This window comes from Podarcis pityusensis (assembly GCF_964106645.2).
Source record: "Podarcis pityusensis genome assembly, chromosome: 14".
In the NCBI taxonomy this organism is placed as follows: Eukaryota; Metazoa; Chordata; class Lepidosauria; order Squamata; family Lacertidae; genus Podarcis; species Podarcis pityusensis.
This window is the reverse complement of record NC_138039.1, coordinates 42,899,608-42,912,779: the sequence shown is the minus strand read 5'-3', so window position 1 is coordinate 42,912,779 and position 13,172 is coordinate 42,899,608. Positions and strand designations below refer to the sequence as shown.

The 13,172-nt window shown below is 46.2% G+C and overlaps 1 protein-coding gene across 2 annotated transcripts in view; it reads right to left on the bottom strand.

Moving 5' to 3' along the window:
- Window positions 1-8,707, bottom strand: part of LOC308462657 (tropomodulin-3) — a 50,980-nt gene extending 42,273 nt beyond the window's left edge. Inside the window, exon 1 of one of the 2 annotated variants that reach the window (XM_080980510.1) lies at window positions 8,613-8,707. The gene's annotated coding sequence lies outside the window, so the exon portion shown is untranslated. Of the gene's footprint in view, window positions 1-5,928; window positions 5,952-8,612 lie in introns of those variants that run through there. The other variant, XM_080980511.1, reaches the window with a different exon arrangement.
- Window positions 8,708-13,172: the final 4,465 nt, after the last annotated feature.

Sequence of the window (13,172 nt, the reverse complement as noted above, 5' to 3'; positions counted from 1 at the left end):
AGGATTTAACCTCAATCCTTTACTGCCTTTGGAGATGCCTCAACCCAGGGGTAGCCAACAAGGCACCCTGCAGATACTGTTGGGGCTACGACTCCCATCATCCTTTACCACTGGCCATGATGCCCGGGGCTAAAGGGAACTGTAGACAAACATTATCTACAGGGCCACAGGTCCCCCATCCCTGCTTTGCATTTCCATCACCTTCCATGTTCGCTAGGTATCGCCTCTTCCCACCCAGTGGAGATTCTGAGATGAACGACAGGTCTAAAGTCAAGGCATCCACGTGATTCCTCTCTTAGGAACATGCGGTATCTTTTTCAGATCGGTGAGACTCGGAATTATTTCTTTTGATCTCCCTGTATTCCTTCCCACCATCTTCTTAAAACTTTGCGGCTGTGGAGACTGGGTTATACACTTAAACATCGCCACTGAGTCCCACGCCACCTTACTTTGTCACCCTCTCCAGGATGCTGCACTGCAAGGCACCCGTTTGCATGGTGACTTTTACCCAGCCTAACCGACCTACCTCACAGGATTGTTGTAAGATAACAGTGGGAGCGGGGGAAATCCCCCAAACCACCCAGCGCCTCCTGGATGCAAAGGATAGAAATATAATAAGATATTGTGGGAGGAATGGAAATTCTATTCTGTATTGGAAATGGGCTTGAATTGGGCCAGGTTAGTCTGGAATGGTGCGCCTCGTGAAGGATGGAGAGTGCATTATTAATAATAATAATAATAATAATAATAATCCGCCTTTCACCATAAGGTCTGAGCATGTTTTTACATGAGTAGAATGTGCCCTTTTATTTAAAATGCATCTCTGGGTTATTTGTGGGTCATAGGAATTTGTTCATTCCCCCCCCCCCAAGGTCTGAGGGACAGTGGACCAGCCCCCTGCTGAAAAAGTTTGCTGACCCCTGGTCTACATTGACAGGCAGCAGTTGCCTCCAGATTTCTGGGACTTTCTGCATGCAAAGTAGATGCACTAACCACTGGGCCACAGTTGTTCTCCATGAGCGCTGCAACACTGTGGTACTGCTGCCATTGCAACATCCCTGTCGGATTTGGGGGGGGGGGGGAGAAAAGCTTAGAAAGCAAACAAAAGTTCCTGCTCCCATCAGAGGAAGGGCCTCTCCCCACCTCCCAAACCCCCATTCCAATGTGAGCTAGCATCTTAAAAGGGAAATGGCTTCCTGTAGCTAATGACCACAGCATTGCTGGCTGCCAAACTGCCTATCCATTTGCCAAGTCAACACTAGGCTCTGTTTCTGTTCCTTCTCCCAGCGTAGTGCAAATCTGTTTATAATCAGACCAGACCACAATACTCTGGGAGGAGAAGGGAACCTTTTCCAATACAAGTGCTGGGGACTAGAGACAAACAGCCAACATTTTATTTTTAAAGGAAGGCTGGCACAATGGCCTCCTTATTCTCTCTTATCAAGCATTGGTACAGTTGGCCAAACTGTCACAGGAGGACCTAGTTTATTTCTGAGCTCCATCACAATCTTACACCTGCATCATTCTATTCCAAAGAATCACTAAACGTCCCAAAGTGAGTAATGGTCCCCATTTTTTTTAATATCTGGAAACAGATGGAATAACAGCATCTCTTGCGCTACAATGTGATCTGGTTATCAGTGCTGCCATCATTTTTGCTCCTCGTCTGTCAGCATCCCCTATCCTATGAGATGCCCATTTTGAGCAGTTTGAACACACGGCAAACACTAGACTGGTTCAGGATGCATGTCACACTGAGATGCAGCCGACAGCAACCCCCCCCCCAAAGAAAACCCTGATCAGGTGATGCTTTGCTTACAATGTTCTCTTGCAGGAACTTAGGGCTCTCTGCACTATAAGCAGTACAGTGGTACCTCAGGTTAAGAACTTAATTCGTTCTTGAGGTCCGTTCTTAACCTGAAACAACACTTTAGCTAATGGGGCCTCCCACTGCCGCTGTGCTGCCGCCACGCGATTTCTGTTCTCATCCTGAAGCAAAGTTCTTAACCTGAGGTAATATTTTTGGGTTAGCGGAGTCTGTAACCTGAAGCGTATGTAACCCGAGGTACCACTGTATTAGTCATGGCTTCTCCACCCCCAAGAATCCAGGGACCTACATTTAGCAGGAAAGGGACTGACTGTTAAAGCACTCTAGAAATTGTACCTCTGTGATAGGGAAAGAGGTGACCTAACAACGCTCAGCAGCCTTAGTAAACTACACTTTCCCAGGAAGCGGCTCTGTGATCTTTCCAAATCCTACAGTACTATCTGTACCAGACTTGATTATTTTTTTTAATGTGCTTTTAGCATCAGTGACTTCATTGTTAAAACACTATGAGAAGCAATGCATCAATGAAAATGCTAATAATAATGACCAAGTATGCCAGGATTCGAACCTAGGGCCCCTGGCGTGAAAAGCATGTGATTCACCTGTGGATTTTCATCCAAAAGCTGAAGATACCAGGGATTCAAACGGCGGCCTGTATGCATAGCATATTCAAGTTTTTCCTCTGCAACGATGAGGGATAGAAACTTGCTTTAGATAAACATATTTGTCTTATACCAGGCCTGAGTCATTAGTCCATCTAACTCATGTAGAGTGAACTTGGACTGGCAGCAATGTTCCAGAGTTTCTCGGTCCCCTGCCTGAAAACTTTGGAGCTATCTACCTGCAGCAACGGAACTGCGGCTATTTGTCCTGAATTAAGACCTAAATAAATGTTTTAGTAGAGGCATGCAAAATACATGCACTCAGGACCCCTTGACCTCAGGCACTAACAAGGCTACAAAGAGGTTACTGGAGACGAGTGACCTGCAGAGTTACAGAGTCCTAATTGTTTTCTCTTTAGAAGGCGGGCAGGGCTTCCAAATTTACTGAGGATCTTTGCAAAACAAAGCCCCATTGCTGAAGTTTTAAAATAGAAAATGACATCAGAGGCAAATAAACAAGAGCTGGTTTGGAACTAAGAAGCCTCAAAACGTTGTCCTTATTTTTGGTCCGCCTCTTATTCCAATCAGCCTCTGGATGAACCTCAATGGAAGAAGGGAGGGTCTTTTGCAGGCAAAGTTTATCAGTTTTCCGCCATCAATCACAGGCTTGAAAAGGTTCCAGCTGCTTAAGGGAGACCAATTCCAACCTTCTCACCAGAGAACCCTCACATTGGCAGCAGCGTTAACTCTTCACCAGCCAGGAAAACAGTTCGGACATCCCTGCTCCAGCTGTGCCATAAAAATCTGCCTTATTGATTCAGCAAAAATGGTCTCCTGTTCAGTCTTCCAACCAGCCAGCAATCCCCTTCCCAGGACACTCCATTGCATCTTCCCACCCACCCACAGTGATTTTCCATTTCCTCTCTCCAACCACAGTCTGCCAGCATTCTTTCACGACTCTCTATTCCAGACACGGACACATTTTGTACCCTCCCCTGCCCCTCCCCAGGTCCAAGAAGCTGGTCTACGCTGGCTGGGCCGTCAAAAGTTGTAGCCCGACAACATTGGGAGGCCCGGAGATGGCCCAATGCTGTTGTGGTGCAATTGTTCTCTGCTCAGTTTTGGTTTGCGCAGGCTAGGAATGGGGAACGCTTTTCAACCTGTGGGCCATGTTCTCTTCTGGCGGACGCCTGCCCGTGGTGGTTGGGGGCTCGGGCAAAAGTGGGTGGAGGAAGATATTTTATCTTGGTAGAGCTGGCTGTTTTCTATGCACAGCCACCCATCAGAAGGCATTATCAGGTACAGAACTGATACTCGGATGGAAATGACACAGGAAATGGACTGGGACGCAAACGAAGCTCATAAAGCGACTGAACTACTATGTGTTAATATACCAACACAGATTTTAAAAACTCCAGCTTTTCTTTTGGAGAAGGAGATAAAAGAATAAAGACGGAATGTTTTATAATGGTGAAGACAGTAACTGGAGAATCTTCTTTACACTTTCGTAAACGAACTGGACAGTACAGTGGTACCTCAGGTTAAGTACTTAATTCGTTCCGGAGGTCCGTTCTTAACCTGAAACTGTTCTTAACCTGAAGCACCACTCTAGCTAATATGGCCTCCTGCTGCTGCCGCGCTGCCGGAGCACGATTTCTGTTCTTATCCTCAAGCAAAGTTCTTAACCTGAAGCACTATTTCTGGCTTAAAGGAGTCTGTAACCTGAAGCGTCTGTAACCTGAAGCGTATGTAACCTGAGGTACCACTGTACCGGGTAGAAGGCTGAAAAAACAACTTCCAGCAAAGGAAGGAACAATCAAATAACGCAGATTGAGCATTTGACTATTTGGAAGAAATATTGCATACACAACTGACAGATGGCTAGCTGGAAGTCTTTTCTTTTTCCCTCTCTCTATTTTTCTCTCCCTTGGTAGTTGTTTGTTGTTGTTGTTGTTGTAGTTTGTTGTTGTCTCTCTCGTATTTTGGTAAGAACTGTATACAGATGAAGGAGAAGGAGTTTGAGGACCCCGTGTGAGAGGCGGGTAAGGGGAGATCTCACAGGGTGGGAGGCTGTGACAAGAGAGGGACGAGCTCAGGGGAGAGCACACCTTCCTCTGTAGGGGATGAAAGTTAAGATATAGGGGTGAAAGAGGATTTTGTAGTTTCTTTTTCCATTTCTTCTTTCCATGGTTTATTTTCTTTAATTTTTTGTAGATTGGTTTGTTCTTTCTAATTGTACTGTGGAAACTTCAATAATAAAATAAAGTGAAGTATTATCAGGGTTCAGAGATGCATTCCAGCTAGAGGGAAAACATTTGCTGAGTGTGCAAACAGGTGCGTAAACAGGTCCATGGAGAATCACGAGCAGGGAACGGCAAAGTTTTTGTGGCTTGGGCCAGTTCACGGTCCCGCAGACGCCGCGGTGGGCCGGAGTGTGCGGGCACGCATGCGCAAACGCTATTTCCTGCGCTCCTTGCGGCGCGGAGGATGCATGTGCAGCTTCCTATTGGCTGCGGGAGCTTCCTGCAGCCAATGGGAAGCCGGCCAGTGTCGCGGAAGGCGGTCCCCACTTTGCTCCGCGCCAGTTTAGCCCGGCGCACAGAAGCTGACAGAGCGGGCGGTGGAGGTCCATGGGCCGGTTAAACGACCCCCATGAGCCGCTTGTGGCCCATGGGCCTTAGGTTGCCAACCCCTGGTCACGAGGGCCAGGCTGAAAGGGCTTGAGGGCCACATTTGGTCCCTGAACTTGAGGTGACACATCCGTGGTGTGGGCTGAGCCATCGGTAGACTGGGGGAGAGTGTAAGCCTAATTGACATTTCTGGTTGATCATGGTTCCCTCTCAACTCTGCGATTCTAGGTATCCCAAGCCAGATTTATTTATTTTTAAATTTGTATTTTGGCCTGAACCGATTTTTCCCTTTCCCCTTTCCCCTTTCCTCCAGCAGCGATAACTTGTCTCCTTTAGGAATCAGTTCGCAACTCCTCACATCTGGTTTTGCTATAAGATTTCCCAAGAACGCACCACTCAAAAAAAGTCTCGTGAGGGACACATCCAGCATCACGAGGACTAAGGTTGGGTGCTTTGCCTGCCAACCCGTTCTCTTCCCACTGTTTGTTTATCTTTAAAAGAAGAAAGACAATCGCTTTGGTTGTTTCCACAACCGTCCCACTGCTGAACTTTATATTCCGGAGGCCAAAGCAAACAAACTGGTCTAGGAGATGCCCCAAGCATTATGGAAACATTTCGAGTATGTACACATTTACATAGCAAACAGAGCCTAGAGACAGGAGGGAGCCCTGCCATTCAAAGTACCATTTCTAGAAGCCAAACATACCTTTCGAATGCTCTTATTTCCTGTTTCTACTCAGCTACGCCACTCAGCACCGGAACTGTTTTGCATTAATAAGAGTGACGGCGCACACCTAACATTTTATTAGGCACGCCACATCAGGTGAGCATTCCTGAGTCGGCATACCTGGGGGGACGGCACACATACCTGTGCAGCTTTTTAGAAAGTCCCATGGAAGGTAAAACGGCTTGTTTGAAACTGTAGCACAATAATACAAGCAGAAGAAAAGAGTAAGTAGGAGATCTCAAGGTTGTATCAAACCAAGTTCTGCTCATAGTACACCCAGTGAAATTCCTGGACCTCAGTTAGTCATCTGCTTAAACAGAAGTTAGTCATGTTCATTAACTTTGGTCCCATCTGTACAATACTTGAAGGAGTGTCACAGCACTTCAAATTTAGTTTGTCAAAGGTACTGAGAGTTAGGAGACGCCTTTTCCCCTCAAGGAGCTACAATCCCCAGAGTTCCCTGGGAAGAGGGATAGACTGTTAAACCCCTCAGAGTTACAGCTCTGTGAGGGGAATCGGGGTCTCCTAGCCGCTCTCATCACCCATAACAAACTACAGTTCCCAAGACTGGAGGAAGCCATAACTGTTTCAAGTAGCATGATAATGCTTGAAATGTTTAGTGCGGATGGGGTCTGGACTAGCATTGGATATAACCCCAACTTCTGAAAGCAACACCTTACAAATATGGGAATACTTCAATAGACACTGTTGACATTCTTTGAACTCTTCTAGTCCACTAAACAGATGCCAATGACAACTCCATCAGCAGAGCGTGACTGTTAATCTCAGGGTTGCGAGTTCGAGGTGCGGCTTGGGCAAAAGAAGCCTGCATTGCAGGGGGCCGGACTAAATGACCCGCATGGTCCCTTCCAGCTCCAGAATTTTGTGATTCTATTATTCTAGGACGTTTGTTTGTTTGTTTGTTTAACTGCCACCGTGATAGACCAGTCTTTTATTTAAGCACAGGCCCGATAGCCATAGGCTTGGATTGTTTATTTGCTGTATTTTTCAGTCGCCTCATGCAAGGAGCCCCTAGCCTTCCTCAGCCTGCTGAGCTGCTTGAGAAAGGTCTGATGCCAACGAGGCATACATGATGGGTTTCCATGGCACATTTCCCTTTAAGACCACCTGACCATATTTCAAAGAAACACTCTTTACGCAGATTATCATGGAACATCAGTACTATTTTCACTTCTAGCACCCTACTCTCCCAAAAGCATTTTCAATAGCATGCCAGCACAAAGCCAATCCAAACATTCAGATAGGCATGTAGGACTGCCCTCCTTCACCCAATGGGAAATGAAATAAAAATAAATATAATGTACTTCTTTGAGAGGGGCAGGGACAGCTCCTCGTCTTTAACCTCACACCCCCAGATGGGAATGTCAATCCACACCTACAGATGTGCCCAGAAAATTTGGTGGGATCCGAATGACCATTATAGGGTGGAGATATAGGAGCATCAGTTGCACAAGGTGTTCCAAACCAAGGCTATGCAGACATCGCACCTTTAAAGCACAATCGGAGCACATGCTTTCCCTTAAAGGATTCTGGGCCCTGTAGTTTACCCCTCGCAGAGTTGCAGTTCCCAGCAGCCCTTTGCGAACTGCAGTGCCCAGAATTCTTCAAGGGAAAGAATGTGTTTCAAAGATATAGTGTGAGTCACTTCCTAGTTCCTACATTACCACCTCAGCCGGCACTGGGGAAACAGGAAGGGCATTAAGGTTAGTAAGTCCAGAGTCTAAATTAAACGTTGCTCACTCTGGACCGTGGTGAGAAAGGATTCCCTTTCCATTCACCCTGCACACCTAGAACAGATGTAAAGCAAAGAGCGATCTTTTGTTGCATGCAACAGGAATGGAAACACCGAAAAGCAAAAGAGGATTCGCTTGTACCAAGATGTTGGGCGTAGTACAAAATGTTCCACAGCCAAGGGGAGGCAGGCACCACGGCAAAACAAGGCTCACTCTCACCTGCCATTAAACTCTTGGCCATTTTTTAATCAGCTGCGGAACAAAAGTGACACATCTGTCCTCTTTATGGGGAAATCATATTGGTGACAAAAAACCACACACACCCCTAAGCTTTGCACGCTGCAGTCCTGAGCAGAAAAGCCCAAGGTGGGGTGGGGAGACAAAAGCATCCAACAGAACACCAAACCCCACTTGCAAAACATTTCCCCCCCTTTCTTCCCCTCAGAGAGAGAGAGAGAGAGAGAGAGAGGAAGGAAGTTTCCTTGAGTTGGGGAGCCGGCATGTAGTCAGAGAGAGGAAATCCTTGCAGAGCAGACGGAGAAGGGGGGGTGGATAAGATTCACGATGCGACAAGGGGTGGAGTTGAGCTTCCTGGGTGTGAGTTTGTCAAGTTTGCAGAGGAAAAGAGCTGTGGGGAAGGGAGGCACGGGGGAAGAACTGAAGCGGGTGTGGAAGTGGAGCGACTCCGGATCCTACTCCGCGTTGCTGGATCTGCACAGCAACTGCTCCCCCAGAAGAGAGCTTCAACTGACTCTTTGTCCTTGTGCATACCACCCTTTTAAATAATCAATAATAATAACCATCATCATCATCATCATCTACGCCTGCTTTCCCACAACGGCAGCTAGCTCCCTCCTCTTTCCGCCTCACCTAGAGCTCTGCAGTTGGAAGGGCTCCCCCGCGGTCATCTAGTCCAACCCCGGCAAGGCAGGAATCTTACCCCCCAACTTTTCCCAAAGTGCGGCCAAAGTGACAGAAATCCCCTCCAGATGCAAGATCCTCGCCCGGGTCCGGCTAATTCCACCCCGCCCTTCCCGCCCCGACCACCCTTGTCGCCCCCGGAGGACTCACCCAGCCAGGCGGCGAATTTCTCCCAACCTTTTCGAAGAAGGAGAGGAAACGTAGAAGGCTGCGGCTGCCGAGTCTCCGCCCGGCCACTGCGCCTGCGCTCCCCTCCCAGGACGGGCTCCGAGGAGGCGCTCGCGTGGGATCATGGGAGGCGTAGTCCGCCATTGATTTGGGCTGTAGTCCGGAAGCCTCTCGCTCGAGGGATGGAGCGGGAGGGGAGAATCCCGGGGATGACGCCGCCGCCGCCGCCCCATCTTCCATTGCACACACAGCCCTGGGACTCCCCCAAAGAAGGAATCATAGAATTGTAGATTTGGAAGGGACCACAGGGGTCATCTAGTCCAACCCCCTGCGATGCAGGAATCTTTTGCCCAACGTGGGGCTCGAACCCCCTACCCGGACATTAAGGGTCTCGCGCTCCACCGAATGAACTACCCTCAGCATTCCACTTCTGCGAGCCATTAATATATAATATAATTAATATAATATTTGTTTGCTTGCTCCATTAAAAATAAAACACTAAAGCAGATTCATAAAGCAATTTATATACTTAATGATAATAATACTGACATTTTGTCTGCAAATTTTGAGTGCCTGTGTTTATTGTTATTTTTAAAATAAATTGTTTCTTGAAATTGATGAGAGGGATGTATTCTTCCTGGCTGGGAAGGTGTTGGTGTAATCAGGTCAATTCAAAATAAATAGCAGCAGCAGCAACAACATCGTCAACCAATATATGTAAAAAACACACAATACGTTTGTATAAAACATTACAAATAAAACAATTTAACAGCTTAAAACTAGATGGGAGAGAAAATACTGCCTAATGCAGAAATTAAAAAGTAGTATGCAAAATATCAACATGCTCCAGATGATGTACTATATCTTATTTCCAGTAATTTGGATCCAAGACTCAACCTTCAAGCACCCATGTCTCACCTAGGGTACTGCAGACACTCCCATTCCAGTTCTTACCCAGAGTGGCCTTATGGACACTCTTATCATGGACACACACTCCACCCAGAGGCCAGTAATTTCTTTTCCACATTCTCCCACCAATTCATCCAGGGTTGGGGTGGGGGTGTAAACAAAGGTTTTTTGAGTGGCAGGGATGGGGGGGACAAGACCCTTGCCTTTGTAACCTACAAAGCAATGACTTTTACAGCACTTTCTCTGAATTAAAGTTCATAGAATCAGAACTGTAGAGTTGGAAGGGAGACCATGCAAGTCATCTAGTCCCAACTCCTGCAGTGCAGGAAACTTACCTAACCTAGAGCTCAAATTCATGAGCCTGAGATTAAAGTGTCTCATGCTCTACTGACTATCTGAGCTGACATAAGGGGAACAGGGAAGAAACATACATTTCAACGTGCATGTTTCTTAAAGAAAAATAAACAGTTTCTAATGATCAAGTGGGCTTTAGATATTGGGAAAACCATTAACTTAACAGCATGGGAAGAACTATGGGGAAAGAACTGGAAATTTACAGCCTGTGAAGTATTGAGGGAAAACATAAGCAAGATGTTTTATAGATGGTACTTAACACCTACCAAAATAGCTAAAATGTAGAAGAGAAAAACAAATCTGTGCAGAAGGTGTGGTAAAACAGAGGGGACACTTATACATGTTTGGTGGACCTGTGAAAAAATCAAAAGCTTCTGGAACACAGTGTATTTTAAAAAATGTTTAAGTATAACTTTATGAAAAATACAGAAGCTTTTTTACTAGGGATAACGGACACAGGCATAGCAAGAGAAGATCAGAAAATATTCCTCTATGCCACAGGAGCGGAAAGGATCCTAACTGCTAAAAACTGGAAAAAAGAAACTGTGCCAACAAAAAAGGAATGGCAAGATAAACTGTTAGAGTATATTGAACTGGCTAGATTAACAGAGGCAATTACAGACCACACTAGACAAGAGTTTCAAAAAGCATGGGGAAAATGCAGAGAATACTTCACAAAACAGTGCCCTAAAATACATACCTGGACTTGTTTCGATTAATGTCTGCAGGAGACTTTGTAGATATTTAAGTTATAATTAGAAAAATCTTAATAATTATTCATAAAGGACACAGTTTATAAGAAGTAAATAAGGAGGCCAGATACAGGATAGAGGAAGTCTTTTATTTGGTTGGTTGTATTGTTGTATGTTATGTTCACTGTATGTTATGTTCACGTTTAATGTGTATTGGGGGCTGGGGGTTATGTTGTAAATAAAATTCCAATAAAAATTAAAAATTAAAAAAAGAAAAGGAAAGGAAAATAAATAGTTTGAGCTTAGTACTCATAAGGTAAAGGTAAAGGGACCCCTGACCATTAGGTCCAGTCGTGGCCGACTCTGGGGTTGCGGTGCTCATCTTGCTTTATTGGCCGAGGGAGCCAGCGTACAACTTCCGGGTCATGTGGCCAGCATGACTAAGCCGGTTCTGGCGAACCAGAGCAGCACACGGAAACACCGTTTACCTTCCCGCCGGAGTGGTACCTATTTATCTACTTGCACTTTGACGTGCTTTCGAACTGCTAGGTTGGCAGGAGCAGGGATCGAGCAACGGGAGCTCACTCCATCGCAGGGATTCGAACCGCCGACCTTCTGATCGGCAAGCCCTAGGCTCTGTGGTTTAACCCACAGCGCCACCCGCGTCCCTTAGTACTCATACTATGCTCTAAAAAGAAGCAAGCCATCATCCCCCACCCCTTTTGCTTAGCCTTGTAAGTTAGAAACAGAAATTTTGGAACTCGTGTAGCAAAGCAATAAAGCAGCATCTTCGACTTAACAGTCAGAAATGCCTCTGCCACTGAATGCCACTGAAATGCCAGGTCTTCTGTATCCTCCCAGAACACTGCCAACTTCAGTTCACACTACCACCATCCACAACAGTGGACAAAAACAGGATCATCATTTTTACTACCTCTCTCAAACCAGGTTCAGTTTTGAGCAACCACTCACCTTAGCACATGAATCAATCTGTTTATAGTGGTGGCAGGACAAGAGAGAGTTTGCCCAGAGATGGAAGGCCTTCGATATCATTTGCCATCAAAGCACAGGATGATCAGGAAGGCACACCTGAAAGACTTGTTCAGGGATGCACAAAGGAAAGGATCTGGTCCCGAACTGATCTATTACTAAGAACTGCATAATGCATGGAAGAACCTTTTACATTTTTGATAGAGAATGGTGCCCAGAATAAGCAGAAGCACCACATGGGAAACAGAGTTCTTCATACCTAGGTGGTCCATTGCCAAGACAGCAGGGCACAACCTATTTTGCCATAGGTCTTAACATGGGGAGGAAAAACCCTAATAACTTTCAAACTGCTGATCAGAACTTCATTAGGCCAATGAAAAGGTCAGGTCGACTACAAGCCTGAATAAAATGCACCAGTGCCCCCCCCCCCAAATTGGAAATAAATAAATGATAAAGGTAAAAAAGGTAAAGGACCCCTGACAGTTAAATCCAGTCGCAGACGACTCTGGGGTTGCGGCGCTCATCTCGCTTTACAGGCCGAGAGAGCCGGCGTTTGTCCACAGACAGTTTTTCCGGGTTATGTGGCCAGCATGACTAAGCCGCTTCTGGCGTAACGGAACACCGAAACCAGAGCAGCGCACGGGAACGCCATTTACCTTCCCACCAGAGCAGTACCTATTTATCTACTTACACTTTTTTTTTGGCATGCTTTCGAACTGCTAGGTTGCAGGAGCTGGGACAGAGCAATGGGAACTCACCCCATTGCAGGGATTTGAACCGCCGACCTTCAGATCGGCAAGCCCAAGAGACTCTGTGGTTTAGACCACAGTGCCACCCGCGTCCCCTAAATAAATGATATGCTTTCTTAATAGGGAAAACAAGGCCAAAGTGTCACTTGTCGCTTCGGTGGCAATTATTATCAAATCAGTTTGGAATCTGGCACTTTTTCAGACCTCATGTGAACATCGGGTAGTTCACATACGCCGCATTTCGTGTTGTTAGCCCAACTAATGTCGTTTTTGTAAGCTGCAGAATCTTACAAGGCTTTTCCATGACGTAGCCTTGCTTTTACCGCCTGCTTTAACTATACTTATGGTCCATTGTCATTTCCCCACTTCTTCGGGGCTCGGGATGGGAGAGTCCCACATGAAAGACAATGCTATCTTAGAGCTCTTTGTTCCATCCCATGAAAAGCACCCTCTATGCTAAACCGGGAGTTTTCTGCTACTGATCTGCTTGAGTTGTATAATGGCTGTGACAGTTTCCTCTGAGTGTGATAGGCGGGAAGGGGGGTGGCGCTGAGAGATGCCACCAAGCCAAGTTGAGTACTTCTGGCACCCTGCCCATGGTTTGGATGAAGAGAGGCTTTTGTATGCTCAAGAGTATGCCTGCCATTGAGCAGAGGTCTATTATAATTCTGCAGTGCTCCTTAGAAGGCGAGTCTTTTCCCAAACTTGCAACTACATGCTTGAGCAAGGGAGATTTTTTAAAAAATATATAGTAATAGTAAAACTTCCTTTTCAGAGGAGTAGCCTAACTTCTGACATCTACCATGAAACAGAAATTTAAACTGTACCAGCTCTCAGGGAAACACAAA